This window comes from Phymastichus coffea, unplaced genomic scaffold (assembly GCF_024137745.1).
Source record: "Phymastichus coffea isolate CEN01 unplaced genomic scaffold, Cenicafe_Pcof_1.1 PCOF00011, whole genome shotgun sequence".
NCBI lineage: Eukaryota > Metazoa > Arthropoda > Insecta > Hymenoptera > Eulophidae > Phymastichus > Phymastichus coffea.
The window spans coordinates 74919-93319 of record NW_026706822.1 but is presented as its reverse complement, the minus strand read 5'-3'; the positions used below and the strand labels follow the sequence as shown (position 1 = coordinate 93319).

At 39.8% G+C, this 18401-nt stretch overlaps 1 pseudogene; it reads left to right on the top strand.

The window, feature by feature from the left end:
* Positions 1-11388: 11388 nt before the first annotated feature.
* LOC131672189 (DNA primase small subunit-like) lies at positions 11389-14310 on the top strand (annotated as a pseudogene).
* The last annotated feature ends 4091 nt before the right edge of the window (positions 14311-18401 follow it).

Below are 18401 nucleotides of genomic sequence, written 5' to 3'. Positions count from 1 at the left end.
TTAATAGATCGACACCAGTGAAGAAATTGTCAAAGTACACATGGTGATTTTTACCAACAAGTTCATGCGTCAAATCTTTGACAACACGTGCTCCTAACTGTTTCTCAGAACTTTCGGTTTTGCCAGTATAAACTTGAAATTCACATACGTAACTGGACTCATCCTCACGAACCTAACATTTATATCCTCGTTTTATTGGTTTTGCTGGCAAGTATTGCTTCAGACTACTTCGACCTTTGAATTTTATCATAGATTCATCGATAGATTGATATTTGCTTGGTTTCCAGCAAGTTTTGAATGTTTCTTGAAGTCTATCCAGCAATGGTCTCAATTTATACAATTTATCATAATTAGGCTCACCTTTTTTAGGTTCTGTGCTGGTGTCGGATATATGCAAATTACCTAATATGAATCCGAAACGAACAACCGGCATTAGCGAGCTTATATATGAATCCTTCAACTTTGGGTCACTCGATCAATAGTCGCGATAAGAAGGCAGTTTTTTTATTCCCATCATAATATTAATTCCTAGAAAAATCAGTAACTCTTCTTTTTTTATCAATTGCTTTTCCTGAGTTTTCTTCTGTGTATATTTATTTATTTGCTGAACTAGTAAATCCAGCATGTCGTCAGGAAAATGACACAAAAAAATATCTAGTGGAGATTTTACGTTTTCGGGGATATTTGGTCCGAAATCAGTAGTGAATTGATCATCATCTCTATTTTTTCCTTTTTTCTTCCATACTTCATTGCCAGAGCGTTCTCCTTGATCTTCATCTGAATCGCTGTCACTTTCATTCTTTTCAAGCTGATCTTCAGTTTCTACATTTATATCATCCTCCTCTTGGTCTGAATCAACAAGTCCATCTACTGACTCCGTGTCGCTAGGAATATCAGCGATTTCCATTTTGTATGAGATACGTTAATATTTGTAATTATAAAAAAACTCGACTACTTGATAAAAAAAATTTTTAATGCTACAGGATCGGTACAAGCTCTTACAAAAATTGCAACTCACAACAGATTTTAGTGTATTATACTACAATGATCCGTACGAATCTATTTTATCGCTCTAAAATTGTTTTTCCATCGGTCTCCAATAGATGACTTGAAATGTTCGATGTGCTATATAACTGAAAGAATTTTTAACACTCGCTATATTTTTACTCTTATGTATACGTATATAATTTCACGATTATTGAAGTCAAGTAAGTTTGGTAATGATTTATCCTCTGATCTACTGAATTGGCATTGGATCTAATGGAGTACCAGCATACAGAAATTACAACATTTGAACAGATGACGGTTTGTTACAGCCTCTATTGATGGAAGGAGTTGACTTTTCAAAATAATGAATTTCAGAACTTTCCGCAGAAAGAAAGGAAATTTTCGAAAGAATATGATCATCCATCCAGGAAACCTCTACATGCACATTTTCAGAAGAAATTCTGAAATATCAATATTTGCTGTCGTCTTGGATTCGTTATTACGAATTTCGGAAATTTGAGTTTAGATTCATAATTAGCGACCGTAAAAACCCTTGTATACCAACTTTCAATAAAATAAAAAATATACACCAAATTTTTGCCGCCATCTGGGATCCGCCATTTTTAATTTCAAAATTCTGAGTTCAGAACCGCGATCAGCGATTCCAAAAACCCTTGTATACAAATTTTCAATGAAATAAAAAATATACATTGAATTTACGCCGCCATCTTGGATCTGTCATTTTGAATTTCGGAATTCTGAGTTCAGAATCGTGATCAGCGATCCCAAAAACCGTTTTATACCAACTTTCAATAAAATAAAATATATACACCAAATTTTTTCCGCCATCTGGGATCCGCCATTTTTAATTTCAAAATTCTGAGTTCAAAACCGCGATCAGCGATTCCAAAAACCCTTGTATACAAATTTTCAATGAAATAAAAAATATACATTGAATTTACGCCGCCATCTTGGATCTGTCATTTTGAATTCCGGAATTCTGAGTTCAGAATCGTGATCAGCGATCCCAAAAACCGTTTTATACCAACTTTCAATAAAATAAAATATATACACCAAATTTTTGCCGCCATTTTGGATCCGCTATTTTAAATTTCGAAAATCTGATTTCAGAATCGTGATCAACGATCTCAAAAACCCTTGTATACCAATTTATACGAAAACTGGTTTCTCTGAAAAGTGTATGCCGCAAAGGGTTAATTTGTCCGATTGCATGCTGAAGTTGTAAAGTACGAAACTATATTTTAAGATCGTCAGCGATATATCTCAGCAGTTACAACCAATGTTTTTTTATGTACTTCTAATCCACATAATTCCAAAAAGATCCGAGATTTACATCTAAAAACTTTCCCTTGTTAGTATATTATTTACAGCAAAAAAACAGAATATCAATTATATACGGTCACATTAATGCCAATTATACAAAACAGCAAACATTTCAGATGCGTTCGCTTATATTTGGCCAGAAATCCAGTACGTCGCAATCGATTAACACATTAACACCTTGAACTTTTTAAACATTAGATGAAATAAATAAGTGTAGAAAATTAAATAAAACTAATATTTATAAAAATACTGAAATTATATACACAATCAGTGAACAATCGGTGTATGAAATAAAATTAAGCATAGGGGACGAGGTGGAAATTCTCGAAAAAAGTGAAATAAATATAATAAACTATATGGCAATTACTGGACGCGGCCATTGATAACAAATGCGTAAATATTTTCAACAATCGCATATGACCATATCTTCATTAACTGCAAACAATCGTTCGACTATAATATAATAATAAATAATACAGGCATACTATATTTCCGACAAGGATGTACGGCTTAAACAAAAATCACGCAATTTGTCACTTCACGTAAAATAAAAATCAATACATCAACAACTATTTTCAATAGCACTCATTTGAATATAATGATACTATTAAACAGTAGTTTTCACATACAGCATACGAGTAATTACAAAATTCACTCCATGAGAATAATATACAGTGCCGGCCACGTACTTTTCCCACTCTGAGGCGAAATTTGTCAAAATTTAAAATTTAATATCTCAGCCAAAAAGAGTCGTAGAATAAAAGTTTGACGCCATTTTAAAGGTAATAGCAAAAGTTTTAAGTAACGTAAAGAAAATATTGTTTGTATTGAAATTAAGATTTTTATGCTTAAAAAATGAACATAAAAAATTTCTTTTTTTTTTGCCCATTGTTTAGAATAAGGAATAAGTAATGGTTTAAATAACTAATCGTCAAAATTTATTTCTCGAGAGCTCGAGAAATTCTGCCCGAGGAACCCTTACTCAGGTCATTTATTGGTCTTTAGCCCTCCTCCCTTCACTCAATTTTTCGCTTGGGACTCAAGCGAAAGGCATACTTTTCGGAAAATCGCGTGCTACCAACTTCCCGTTTGCATCCTGCTCTCCTACTTCTTCTCCATGTCAGTTGGCCTCGGCGCCCCTGTGGCTCTCCGATCCGCATGTTGAATCACTCGAAGTGAAACCTCCTTTCGGTAGTAACAGCCTCGGAAAACCTTGTCTTCCGATCTGCATTAATGGCGTAGTGGCCATGGGTCCGCACGTATGCGGCCACGCTCACATAGAAGATATCGGAGAGGGAAAATAAAAAAGAACAAACGGCACCTCAATATTGTCGCTGCATTCGTTGGTAAATTGGTCAAAAAACTTTCTTTTTAACAACTATGTTTGAATCTTCTTTTCTCAAACACGCGACTTACAATACTACTCATAAACTAGGCTAATAAAACATCATTTATTACATCGCAAATTATGCTAAACACACTCATTGTCACCCGGTTCGATCATAAATATCTTACTTTCGAAACGCTCAAACGTTTTACAGATGTCGCATGAAAACTCGGACGTGCCTAAATTTGAGATCAGAGCAATTAAAATCATCGGGCGATGGACAAGCAAACAGCCGAAAACAATAAACCAAAACGTGTTCTCGCTGTGTCTAGCAACGGCCCGTCGACAGGCATGTTCGCCATATGCCATCATCTGCCTTTTACCCGCGCGTTATTTCTTCGTCGTTCTAAACACCCATATACTAATTTATTTATTTTCTACGCAAATCAGTGGATCATTAAAAATCCTACAATATGTGGATTATTTGACGTCGACCCAAGCATTTCAAAATTCGCTTCTTTGTTAATTAAAGTTACTTCTGAAACCAAACACTTTATTTTTTCAATATTATCTCCGTTAGCTAAGTAATGGTCTATATAGCATTTTTTTACTACACTTCGCGCGGCGTCAGGTTTTGTTCGTGTAAAACATTGAGCATTCATATTTTTTACATAAAGCGCGCTGCACGATGACGACTTCGACCCAAATATTAAGCGCGTCATTTCGTATTCATTGGGTTCACGAGTGCGACTAACGCCTCTATAAAAAAACCTCTGTGCTCCGCGTTCTTCCTCAATGACATTGACACGTATGAGGGTGGTCCGATAAGTACTTAGCCTACAAAAGAAAAACGAAAATTTTGGAAAAGTGGCGTTTTATTTTTCAACATAGTCTCTTTTTAGTTCGATACACTTGGCCCAGCGATGCTCCAACTTCTTTAACCCGTCTGAAAAATACATTTCCTCGAGGTCTGAAAAGTAAGCTTCCGTGGCAGCGATTACCTCCTCATTCGACTCAAATTTATGCCCGGCGAGTGACTTTTTCAAGTTTGAAAACAAAAAGAAGTCACACGGGGCTAAATCTGGAGAATACGGTAGATAGGGCAGCAGTTCGTAGCCTAATTCGACAAATTTGGCCGTGGCGACGGCGGAGGTGTGAGCCGGTGCGTTGTCATGGTGGAAGAGCACTTTTTTCTTCGCCAAATGGGGCCATTTTTTCTGCAATTCGACGTCGAATCAGCCCAATAATTCGGCATAGTACAGCCCTGTGACCGTTTTGCCCCTCTCCAGGTAGTCGATGTAAATCAGACCTTGTGAATCCCAGAAAACGGTGGCCATCACCTTTCCGGCCGATGGGGTAGTCTTCGCCTTCTTCGGAGCACTTTCGCCGAGTAAATCTGGGCCAGTATCGAGCAAGTCATTCATGCTTACCTCGTCAGCTTTTTCCGCAGCATCAAAGAATAATCTAATTTTATCCGGTTTGTTCGGATTTTTAACTCCGAAGTGAGAGATGTATTGAATGCGCGATCTTTTCATATCTTTAGTAACCTTCACAGCATAGCCGTTTTCAATTAATCCTTCCATTTCTAAATAATATTTAATGGCAAAATTTCAATTTCGATCTTGTTTTTTCTCTAAAGAACGTAATCGCCTCAGCGCCTATGCACGTATATCTACTTCGGGCCATGAATCACTCTTCCATAACAAACTCGTCTCCCACGATTTTCCGACTTTACGCGTTGTCTCCTGTAGAATTTTTAACGATCTATCAACTTTGATTCTTTTTTCAACCGACTCCAACACTTCGAGGTTTTCCAGTACAAAGTATAGTTGAATTAAATTCTCAAGTATCGCTAACCTTGTCGGATTATTAAATTTCTCTACATCAATTGCGCAATACGTAGCATGCCAGTGTAGAGGGCGATCCGCATCGTGCGCCTCTTCCACATATCCATGCAATGCCCAGCCTAATATTGTGCGAGTGATCCGAAGTCCGCTATTATTTATCTAACGCGATTCAAGAGAATTTATTAATTACTAATTCTCTTGCCCGAAAAGGATCAATGGCTTCACGTTTTTATATGGTCGCAATTCTATATCGACAAGGTTTTTTACCAAATCTACTATTGTGTAAGGTAAAGATTGACTCGGCAAATCTATCTTTGGTACGGCTAACGCGTGTCTAACTTTGTGCTCGCCGAATTCACCGATTACCGAAAATTGCAAATTTTCACACTGTGAACGCATTTCTCCACCTCCATAAACCAAATATTAATCTCTCAACACGTTTCCCTTTTAAACCAAGATTATTCGCGAACTGCTTATCGATCACGGTGATCATCGATCCCCCATCGAGCAACACGTAAGTATCGACTGATTTACTTTCCCCTTTAACTCGGAGTGGTATTATTGTTAGAAATCCGGTTCTCGACACTAGTCATTGAGTTGACTTGTCTTCCGATTTATTACCATCGTCTCGTTCTGTACGACGATCTCGCGAACGTGAATGATCCTCATTTTTCTCTTTACCGCGATACGCATGCAACAGTGTGTGATGTTTCTTTTGACACGCATCACAGATGCGATTGGACTTGCAATCAACCATCCTATGTTCATTACCTAAGCACAGAAAGCAAGCCTTCACTTTTCTCGCAATATACCGCTGACGGTCTGTAGATTTACGTTTAAAATCCGCGCAATCACGCAACATGTGATTGTTTCTCTCGCAGTGAGAACACTTCCGCTCTTTAGCCTACTGTACAGTATCACTCTCTCTCTGTGCCTGCTCGTCCACCATAGTGCAAACGACTGTCGTTTTCGACCCCTTCGCGAACCTCTGTGATGTATCTTTTTCCGTGTACTTTTACTTTCAGAGCGACTCGATGATGAAGTTGTTAAATCAACTATCCGGGAATTTACAGCATTTACTGCTTTTTCAACAAGAACGTGGACAATGATTCTAATTTCGTTTCTTCTGCACTCAAAGTAGCTAAATGATCCGAAAAAGACATTTGTAAATCACGAGAAAGCTTACTCGTCGCGCTTCTCTACAACGATGGATCAGCCAAAAAATCAGCCAATTCTAAAGATCTAAACGCTAACAAAGCATTACTCAAACCTGTCGCAAACTCTACGATATTAGCCTCGCCACTTCTCATTGACGGCAACTCTGTGATGTCTTCAGCTATTCGATTCGCAATCGCTTCCATCAAATCGATTTTTAAATTGAAGCTTTAATGAATTCAATATTAACTGGGACGAACGCGCTGTCGCTAACAATGTTTTGTTTCGATGTTTAGCCTTTCCCCTCAAAGCTTTTTGCAATCGCGTAATGTTAACACATTCGGAATACCCGAAATCACGAGTGGACTCACGGAAACGTTTTTCAAAATATACCCATTCGAGAGGGTCAGCAGTAAAAGTCGGTAATTCTTTCAAAAATGAAGGGCGACTTCCTAAACGCAAACCACTCTCACTCGTCGCAGTTTCGCGAACTGTGCACAATATTTCCATTAAACTTCAGCGAACGCGTTAGTCGGCACACTCGCATTTCCGATTTTCGCAATCAAACCGGCTTGCACGCCGTTATCACTCATACCTCGCTCGCCAGTTTCTTCACCGCTTATCAGCTCATAATTGACGTCGCCGCTTTGGTTGTCAGAATCTCCATGGCTGCGTACCTGCGATGAATCGTCCGCTTGCACATCCGCTTCAGCTAGGGTTGGCTGCTGATGCTGATTTTGTGCAGCCTCGTCCACAACCTCGACGTCCGGTGACTGTTGAGACTGCAACGGCGGTGGGTTGTCATTCTGCGTGTTCTTCTTGCCTCGTGTTCTGCTGCGCATCAGATCCGATGCTGGTGCTCGCTCGTTGGACGTTGTCGGGGCATTGCTTTTTCTCGCCCGATTAGGTGCAATTGCAGATGTCGTCGTTGCTGGCGGTGCCATTCGTTTTCCTCGAGCCATGATGAAATATGTCAACTCGAAAGAGGATAAATCTTTATCGTTCGACGCTTGCACTACTTTATTCCGCTTTTTTGTTCACTTTTCCTCACCCGGGGCACCACTTGTTCGGAATGAGGAAAGGGAATAAGTAATGATTTAAATAACTAATCGTCGAAATTTATTTCAAACAATTTTGATCCAAAACACCTGAAGTCTCACACTTAACTCAAGCGATAAAAGACGCAAAAAACAAATACAAAGATTCAAAATACTTATATCAATATCAATACAAAATAATATCAATACAAACAAAATTCAAATACAAAACTTTCGCGCGCGTACAGAGGCGACTTGCCTACTCCAGAGCTCGAGAAATTCTGCCCGAGAAACCCTTACTCAGGTCATTTCTTGGCCTTTAGTCCTCCTCCCTCCACTCAATTTTTCGCTTGGAACTCAAGAGGCGTGCTTTTCGGAAAATCGCGTGCTACCAACGTGCCCTCTCCTACCTCTTCTCCATGCCAATCGGCCTCGGCGCCCCTGTGGCTCACCGATCCGCATAGTGAATCACTTGAGGTGAAACCCCCTTTCGGGAGTGACAGCCTCGGAAAACCTTGTCTTCCGATCTGCATTAATAGCGTAGTGGCCATGGGTCCTACGCTACACTGAGAAAGCAATAGCCAACGACATCGAACGTCACTTCCGTCAAAATAAAAGAAATAAAAGTTACCTTTGTAACCTGTTTTGCCTTTATAAGGACTCCAAATATCGGAGTCTTAGTGCCCGGAGCTCTTCAGGTGTTGGTGATGAGGCATTAGCCCCGGAGAGTCGGTAGCCTGCAGACCCCGTCGCCTTGGACCCAACAACCCCAAAGGGCTCAACATCGGACGTCGCTATAGAGATCAATACGTTTTCTGCCTGCAACGCGACTTCTACTCGCAACGCATTTTCCGTCCGAACTTCGGCGCTGGCTCTCCGACAGAGGACCCAGGACTCGTTACCGCCTTTGGTTCCATTGGCTTCGGCTGTGTTACCTCTGGTGAAGCCTGGAGCTCAACCTGTTCGCTAAGGTACTCCTGTGTCCTTTTTTCTCGGCCAACCTTCTATGCGCCTGTTCTGCCTCAAAGGCGTAACGGCAACGTGGGCAATTGTATTCCGAGACATTTAGTCGCCTGCAATTCCGACAACCCGGACGAGTGAGAGGCGGGGCCCTACACACCGATCGTTGATGTGCTCCCTTTCGGCAATTAAAGCAATGGAACATTGGCACATCAACTTCCGGATCTCACGAAACCGGTACCAGTGCTCACACAAACGTTTCCCGCACTATACAATATCGCTCCCGACCAATCTGCCTAAATCCCTACCTCAGAGGAGGAGAAAACCGAGCTCACCGCCTGAGGACGCATAGCAGGTTGAGCTCATGGAGGTACCGGCAGCTTAGGCACAACTGGTTCCGCTCATTGCGCCACCAACTTCGCTCTTACCGCCACCCTCCAGTCTTTTACCACCGTCTCCTCGGCAGCAACTCCCGACCTTTCTCCCGAGGTCTTCCTCCCGTCTGTCGTCGAAGATACAGACAACATAAGAGTGTCTGTCACTTCAACAACAGCTCCCTCCGCTACCGTGGACAACGTCAACGCCTGACTAAAGAACGGCCTCTCGAAATTGCACGTGGATAGGTTGAAACGTTTCGAGCCTTCCTCCAACCCGCGTTCTGACGGGCCTCAGCTTCCTTCTTTTTCTCGTCTTCTAAGTATCTCGCCGGAGGGAACTGCGCAGGCCCACCCCTATGGACGAATTGATAAGCTGGGCCCAGCCTTTGTTTCGCAAATTGCTTAAAAGGGAGAGGTATGTACATACGGCTGTGGGGCTACGCGAGGCAGCTCCCGAGTCGGTACTGTCTTTTCCTCGGAGTCGCTCGAGTTCAGCACCACCTCCAGAATACCGTTAGTGTCATTTCGTATCGAGGCACTCCATCCTCCTCTCTAGATCATGACTCCCGTGTTACGGCTTTGGTTCGCCGCTCTACCCGCGAGATAACCACCCGCGGCAACCCGAGAACCTGGCGATCTCTCGCCTTGGCTACTTGTCTCTTACGGAAAGACAATCCTCCCTTTCGCGGCAATAATCCTCGACTTCTCCGACGCTTCTTGAATGTAAAGCGGTTAACAACCGCACCCCACGCCGGTTGCTCAGAAATAATTTTGGAGGTGTAGGCAAAAGCGGCGGCAAAGGTAGCTCCTTTGTCTTTTCGTCACTAACCGACGCTCGAGCTAACTGCGAAGCGCAGGAGGCAACCTCGGTGTCGTAAGAGACCGCCTGCCCTACACTTGGTCCACCTCCATAGCTCTCACAGCTTCCGTCGTGTGCGTCGGTGCTGTCGTTACCTCCGTAAATTCCTGGGTCTCAGCAGCCTGAGGAATGCGGTCCGACTCTCCAGTTTCGTCAGCCATCATGACTCGGCGTCAATGAACCTCTTGAACCTTTAAAACAAAACAACTTAGTTATTACACCTGTCCTGTCGCGTGAACCTATTTATTTACCTTATGCAGCGGTACGTAACGCTTGATTTCGGAAATATGCACTCGAGTAGGATGCTTACTGTTTGTTGCTAGCTCGTATATCTCTGGAAAAATCACTGAAATAATTTCAAACGGTCCGTAGTATTTCGAATCTAGCTTTGCCTTTTTACCCGCCGCCGCATTTAAAAGCGTATATACCTTGCGCCAAACCAAATCGTCTACCTCAAAAAGCACAAGACGTCTACCTTTATCGCAGTACCTCTTTTGCCTTTCCTGTGCCTCGTCGATATGTCTAGCTACTAAGTCGAGTAACGCATTCAAACGCAATAACCTATCTAGCCATGCTTTCGTATCTATCTTCACAATCAGTGCATTTTACCTCTATCTCGCGTCTTAGACTCTTTACCGGGCGCGCATCCCTTCCAAAGTTTAAAAGCACCGGCGAAACCTTTGTAGACGCCTGACTCGCAGTATTTATAGCATAACGAAATTCATGCAAATACCTGTCCCAGCTCCTGTAATCGGCATCTAAAAACATCGCTGTCATCGTTTTCAAAGTATGATTAACACGCTCTACCGGGTCACTCTGCTGGTTATATGCCGGGCAAAGCAAGTGTTCGATACCGTACTGACGCAGCCTGTCCTGAAATACTTTGCTCTTGTATGCCTTCGCGTTATCACTAACAATCTACTCAGGAGTTTCCCACCTAAATAGAATTAACTCCTCGAGTGCGGTGGCAAGAATAGGAACATCTGCCAACCGTAGAGGTTTTAATTCGATCCGCTTGATAAATAGGTTCTGGGAAACTACCATGTACTTGAACCTATTCTTGTTACGGGGAAGCTCTACCACGTCAATAGTTACCATGGCCCAGGGTCCTTCTACCATGCGTTTACCCATAAAACCTAAAGGCGCTTGCTGAACCACCTTATACTTCACGTCATACCACACTCCCGGCCAGTAATATTAAAAACTATTCAAGTAAGTCTTTTCCCGACCAAAGTGTCGGGAGAACAGTTCGTAATGAGCGTCTCTCAACACTCTTTCTCGGCATTCTAGTGGCACTACCATGCGTCAGCATTCCTCGCGATTAATTACCGTAGATCAAGTAGAGCTTTAACAGAATTATTATTTAGTAAAAGAAGTTTTTCAGATCAAATTCTGCCCTTGTTATTATTTTCATCAAGGGTCGCGGTCGAGTGCCGTAGGCAAGTAGGACCGAAGTGGTCACGAGACTGCTGGCCGGCCGCAACACTATAATACAATGAAATGGGGAAAAGTCAGAGTTATCGAACAGATGTACTTATTTTTCATGTTTCCACGTATCCATTTCCTCATGTGGTATACGGTTTTAAAAAGTCTAGATTCTCTTCTATTATCCGAAAAAAGATTCACTTTGATAGTTTTCGATTTGAGAAAGTTATTTGAGTTTGAAGTTCTAATTGTAAGTAATATTATTTTTCCTACATTTTAAGATCTTCTAACGTTTGGTTTTATTTTTATACGTCTCTACGTCTTTTACGTATTTTACGTCGACTACTCATGTACAAAAATAATGATGTGATCAAATCAAAATATTATACTTGATGAGATTATATATAGTGATAGTGAAATGATATAACAAAACCACCACTTATAGTTGATAGTCCAGGAAAAATATCCCAAAAATGAGCCTTTCGCGACTTGGAGAGGGAGCAAACTAATTTTTTTATGATGAAATGGAAATTAAGTGAAAAATATAAAAAAATATTGTAAGTATGTAGATGTAAAAAGATTTTTAACCTTGATTATTACTACAGATGGCTTAGTTATAGAGAAGGCAAGACTTATTATCAAATAACTTTATATAGTTGATAATAAATAACCTTTCAATTATCATAATTATTTTAGATTTCAGCACTTAGCTTTCAGCACTTTGCTCGCAAGTAGTTTTCTTTTACACTCAGAGATGATATTAATTATTTAAACAATTTGAAGATTTATTAAAAAATGAAATTAAAAGGCTTTGTCAATTGAACTAGATTGAAATAGATATTTGGAGCTGTCTACAATATTTAATAGATCATCAGACAGAAGGAGAGAGTTGAAATTTGATTGAAATTTGAACCAATCCAAAGAGAATTTGTTTTTAATATTATGTAACAGGCTACCGTTTAGTCGCTAAACTCAAGCAATGGTAATTGCCGTAACGGCCAACCGGTGGTCTGCTAACTGCGTGCTTGGAGCACGCTAACTCCCCTTATGCCGGTGTGCGCTTGCGCTGAGTTCTCGTAGCGAACCAACTCCTATGCTCGTAGTTGCCGCTAGAGGTGCTGGTGCGCTCGCTTGCCAGCGCTCCGTCGACTGCAGCCGATAACTTGTTCGATGAATGACTCTATCTATCGCGCTCGCGATCTATGCTGAATTCTCGGCGCGCTCAAAACAAAACATAAACACCGGTGCAAGGTGAGACGAAATAATAAGGTCGTCTCGTATTACTCACAAACCACTTTATTACCTTAACCAAATCTCATACACGGGAAGAGTAGCCGAGAGTCTTGGACGCACGCGATGTGTACAAGGATAATCGAATGGGAAGAGAGAGAATGAATTCCGCGGACGCCACGGACTAATCGCACGTACAACAAAATATCAACAAAATTCACCGCGCACCCTGCGCGGGATCGCACGTAAAATCAACACAAAAGTGCAGTGCACTTACCGCAAGGATAATTAGGATACGGTGGCCAACCGTATCCGCTTACAAAAGTAAAGAGCTGCCGTTGCAACCTGTTTTGGCTACAGTTTTTGTGCTGCGCTGCGAATGCTGCTGCAGGGTTGTTGTTGCAGCCGTTGTTGCTGTGCACGAGGTGCAGGACATGCACTCATCTCACAACACTCGGCGCAGAATATCTTTTAATAGCTCCTATAAGTCCCTTGACCCTGCTGTGCAACAAAGTAACTCGGCGAAAGACAACGATGCAGCTAGGCCGACGAACTCCGCTATACTGACTAGCCAGCCTTCCCCTACCGGTCGTTGCCCCTAACGCGCTCCCTCTCTCTCTCTCTCTAACCTTAGCCGATCACGGCTATTTCGCATAGCCACGCTTGACCGTACACGCGAGTCGTTACGATTTTCAGTAATCGTTGCAATTTATATGACTGATTATGCCGATGTTAGGACATGCTGCAGTAGAACAGATGTTTGTAACAAATGTTGGAAATATATGGTGATAGCTGTGAGATTTTCGAATGTTGCACTGAGAGGTACATGATTCCATTTTGTATAAATAAAATCTTAAATCAAATGCATAACTTTTGCTTAATTTTTAATAGATGACTTTGCTTTTGAGCATATATTATGGGTTTTCTCTAGAAGAAGAGTTATTCATGGTTGGATATGTGATAATAAACAAGCTTGTTTTTCAACCGTAAATGGAAGAAAAGCTATAACATATTATTTATCATTAATTATGGGAGGAGCATTTATCAAGAAAAAAATAAAATTAACTGAAAAGATGCATCGTTCTGTCAAGTATGTACTGAAGTAATTATCAAAAAATTATGTCAATATTTTATAAAAAATTTATGAAATTTGATAACCGAAAAAAGGAAATTGTAGAAGAGCAGTTAGTATTATAGAGCTAATGTTTGCCAATATGTGTGTTGAAGAACAAGGATTGATAGACACAAAAGAAAGGGAAAATAAATTTTTAGATATTATTCTTGAAGAATACATGAGGAAAGAAGTCAAAGAAATATTTGATTAATATTCAACAAATGTTAAGAAATGGATCGCATTCATAAACTTCTTCAAAAATCAAATTCAGTCAGTGAGTAATTGTTTGTCCAGGTTTGAATGAATTATTAATTGTTGATAGATACGAATAAATAAATTATGCGCTAATTAAAGGAATCAAAAAAGTGATATAGAACTCCATTTCTTATTGAATAGATAAAATAATGATTCAATGTGCTTATCCTACATTATTAGATATAAATGTCATTAAAGGAATGAATTACTTGTTGAAATCATCTTTTTGTGTTCATCCTAAAACTGGCAAAGTTTGTACATCAGTTTAATGTCAACAATATATCAACAATAATGATTTTGATTGATGAAGTTAATGCTAAAGAACTTAATGACCAAGGAGAATCAATAGATAATGTAAAGAGCAGGATAAAAGATTACAAAAAACTAGTTTGATCTAACCATTCCAAGAATGGTCAGATTTTAGCTTTTCAAGAATTTTTAAGAGGTTTCATTTCAAGAATTCTCAAAAAGATTAAAAAATTATAAGAAGTCGTAAGATAATAAATGATTACAACTAATAAAAATTATTTTTATGTTAGTAATAATTGTCATATCACATTTTTCAGATATAAAAATTGATATTTTCATTAGTGAGTTGTTCGAAGCTCATTGATTAATTGATGTATTTCTACTTCATTTTTTGGGATAAACTTGTATGATTGAATAATAATTTTTGTAAACTGTGAAAAATGCATTGTTAGTGTACAATTAACAATTTTATCAGGAGACTCACTGGACAAGTGGTATATAAATTTCATTGTTATGCAACTCAATGTTTTTAATTCCAAGATCACATGCTTCGCACTGACAAAACTGCCATTGCAAAATAAACTAGTTAGTGTACAAATGTCTTGTTTATTATCTACACACTGAACTGTTTTCTTATTTTCTTTTTAATTAATTATAGAGGAATTAAGCCTATTTAATATTTTATTTGACATATTTTAGAACAGACTACTTATGTTTTTTAACAACTGTATTTCGTTACTAGCTCTAAAACAAACTGAAAAGTATATCGAAATAAATAATCATATGTGGAATTGAAAAATATATACTAACATTTATTAAGCGTCTTACATAATGCTTTTGAATTTTATATAAAAATTGAGACAAGTTTTAGAAACATAAATATTTTACTATTTACTTAAATTTTTATACTTGTTCATTTATAATGAACTCAGACTTCTTATCATTATGAAATCAATATAACTGTATTATTTAGTCAAAAAATTATTTTATTATAGAAAAAGGTGATCCACAACAAAAGTATCATTGAACAATACACTAATATGCCTTTGCTGTTTGTCTGGTAAGCTCTGTTTCGTAATGATACTGAACTAATTCATTGTGATTTGATTGAACGTGACGATTTTTTTTAATTGTTGTGTTTTTCTGTAAAGAAAGAAAAATAAAATACTCTTTTCTTAAAAATAAGAAATATCTGACATTACAACTCTACACAAAATTAACAAACCGTTAATTAATATAATACTACATTACGATACAAATGCGGGAAAATTCTTGTCTCGTGTGGCGTTTACGCCCGAGCGAAGCGAGCGTGGAAAGGTACACGAGACGAGAAACTCTTTCCCGAACATGTGCCGTACCGTATTTTTTGGTACGAGGTGTGAAAAGTGCGATTTTCAACGCAAGTTTTCTGCGAGCGTGCGGAAAAAACGCACTTTGCGCTCGGAGTATCAAAAAGAATAAAATCATTTAAATGTGTATCATAGAAGTTAATGTTTCAGTTTAACGAGCATTCAAAGCAATGCATTACTTAACTTGCCAATTTTTAAGTTTGTTTTTGGAGATGTATATTATTCATAATTAAAAAATTCTATTAATATTTCTATTAATTTAAAAAACTATAAAAATACAATATCTAATCAAATTTATATTTTCGAGTTAAATTCTCGATTGCCTTGAATTTTAAATTGATGTGATTGTGATATACCAACATGTAGAATATGGAATGTGGAACAAAGTTAGATCGCATTTATTTTTATTTATTTTCTCAAACAAAACGTACTATCTGACGTTATCAAAATATATGAAATAAGTCTTTTAAAACACGATTAGTCTTTATGTAGATAAGCAATGTATGTTCTGGGACACAAAGGAGCCGACAAAGGATGCCGCCAATGTATAAGGGATATGTGTATGTTCTGGGACACAAAGAAGCCGCCCGATGAAGGTGTCACGGTAGTGGATATACGCGGAATAGATGAGACGTGGCAAGCTGATCTTGTTGAGATGCAAAGCTATTCTAGAGAGAATAAAGGTTTTCGCTATTTATTAACTATTATAGATACGTTCCCAAAATATGCTTGGGAAGTTTCAGTAAAACAGAAAACTGCTACAGATGTCACTAACACAATGGAGTCTGAATTAAAAAAGGGACGCATTCCTAAAAATCTCCAAGTGGAAAAAGGGAAAGACTTCTACAATACAAATTTTCAAAGTCTAATGAAAAAATATAAAATAAACCTTTATTCTACTTATAGCAATCTTAAAGCATCAATTTGGGAACGTTTCAATCGAACACTAAAAAATATTATGTCGAAAAAATTCAGTTTAATAGGAAATTATAAGTGTATTGACTTTTTCCCCAGTTTAATAGAATCGTTAAATAATCGAAAACATCGCACAATAAATATGAAGCCTAAAGACGTGACTAAAGAAAATGAAATGCAGGTGTTGACACGATTCTCTTACGATCATCGTCTTTTCAAAAAACCGAAATTCCAAGTAGGAGATAAAGTGCGAGTGAGCAAGTCTAAACACGTTTTTGAAAAAGGATATACGCCTAATTGGTCTACAGAAATTTGTACTATACATCGTATTTCGAGAACTAAACCTGTAACATATCACCTACTAGATTATCAAGAAAATCCCATTGTTGGTGGTTTTTATGAACAAGAATTACAGAAAGCTATGTATCCTGATATTTATCTTGTAGAAAAAATTCTCAGAAGACGGGGTAATGAAGTCTTCGTAAAATGGCTTGGCTTTGATAATACTCACAATTCTTGGATAAATAAGGAGACTATACAACAATGAATTACAAATATAAATTTATATGTATCTAGCTTGTATTTAAATAAATAATTGTTTTCATTTATAAATATTACATTGTACTCTCCAAAGCGGAAAGGAATTTTTCAGTGTCGGAGCGGGAGTGCCTTGCGGTAGTTTGGGCCACCGAAAAGTTCAGAGCATACTTGGAAGGTTACCATTTTAAGGTGATCACCGACCATAGTTGCTTGCGGTGGCTACGAAGCATGAAAAACCCGACAAATTGGTTGGCTAGATGGGCGCTAAAGCTGCAGGGCTATTCCTTCGGAGTAGAACATCGTAAGGGGGCACTCCATGCAGTGCCCGACGCCTTATCTAGAATGTTTGAAGAGGAGGAGCCCGGGGCGGCAGTAAGCGACCTCATTTGGGTAAATCAGACCTCGGACAAATGGTTTATGGGTTGCAAGGAGCAAATCATCGAGAGTCCGGAGTTGTGGCCCACGTGGAAAATTGCCGGGGAAAATTTGTACTTTTATTCCCCTGACCAGGACTCGTCCGACGACATGAGCGAGGACGAAAATTGGAAGCTGGTCGTGCCTAGCGAATACCGGAAAAAGGTGTTGGAGGAGTGCCACGACGCCCCCACGGCTGGACACTTAGGGCGAGAAAAAACGCTCGCCCGCGTTCGGCGCTTCTACTTTTGGCCCTCATTACTCAAAGACGTCCAAAATTACGTTCGGGTCTGTCAGATTTGCCAGCAATGCAAGGTGGAGCAGCGCCCCCCTATGGACGTATGGGACGTCGCTCGATAAGCCGCCCTTGGCAAGTCGTGGTGGGCGATATATCCGGACCGCTGCCCAGGACGGCACGTGGATATTCATATATGCTTGTCTTCGTGGATCTTTTCACACGCTGGGTAGAGTGTGTACCGATCCGAAAAGCTAACGCTAGGACGATAGCGAAGGAGTTTCATAAGAAGATATTGACGCGTTTAGGCACGCCAGAGACGTTCCTGTCGGACAACGGAACGGAATTCAAAAACCGGTACTTCGACGAATATTTGTCGGAGCAAGGTATCCTACATGAGTTGACGCCCACTTACTGTCCGAGGGCGAACTCTACGGAGCGTTATAACCGCACTCTCAAGACGATGATTAAGTCGTACCTCGAAGGACGACACAATGAGTGGGACGTAAGACTCAGTGACTTGGTATTCGCGTTAAACACAGCGAAACATAGCACGACGAAAATGAGTCCAGCGATGTTGAATTACGGGCGGCAGCCGATTCCGCCCCATACGTTGCGCCATACTCAAGACTCTCTCGTTAGCGGAAAGGAGGATGAGAGAGAGCGGCAGAACTGGGCAGACCACCTGGGAGGTCTGCCCGCGCTATGTCGGGAAGCAACGAATAGATCAGGAATAGAGCAAGGACGGCAGGCGAGCTTTTTCGATCGAAAGCGCCGCCCCA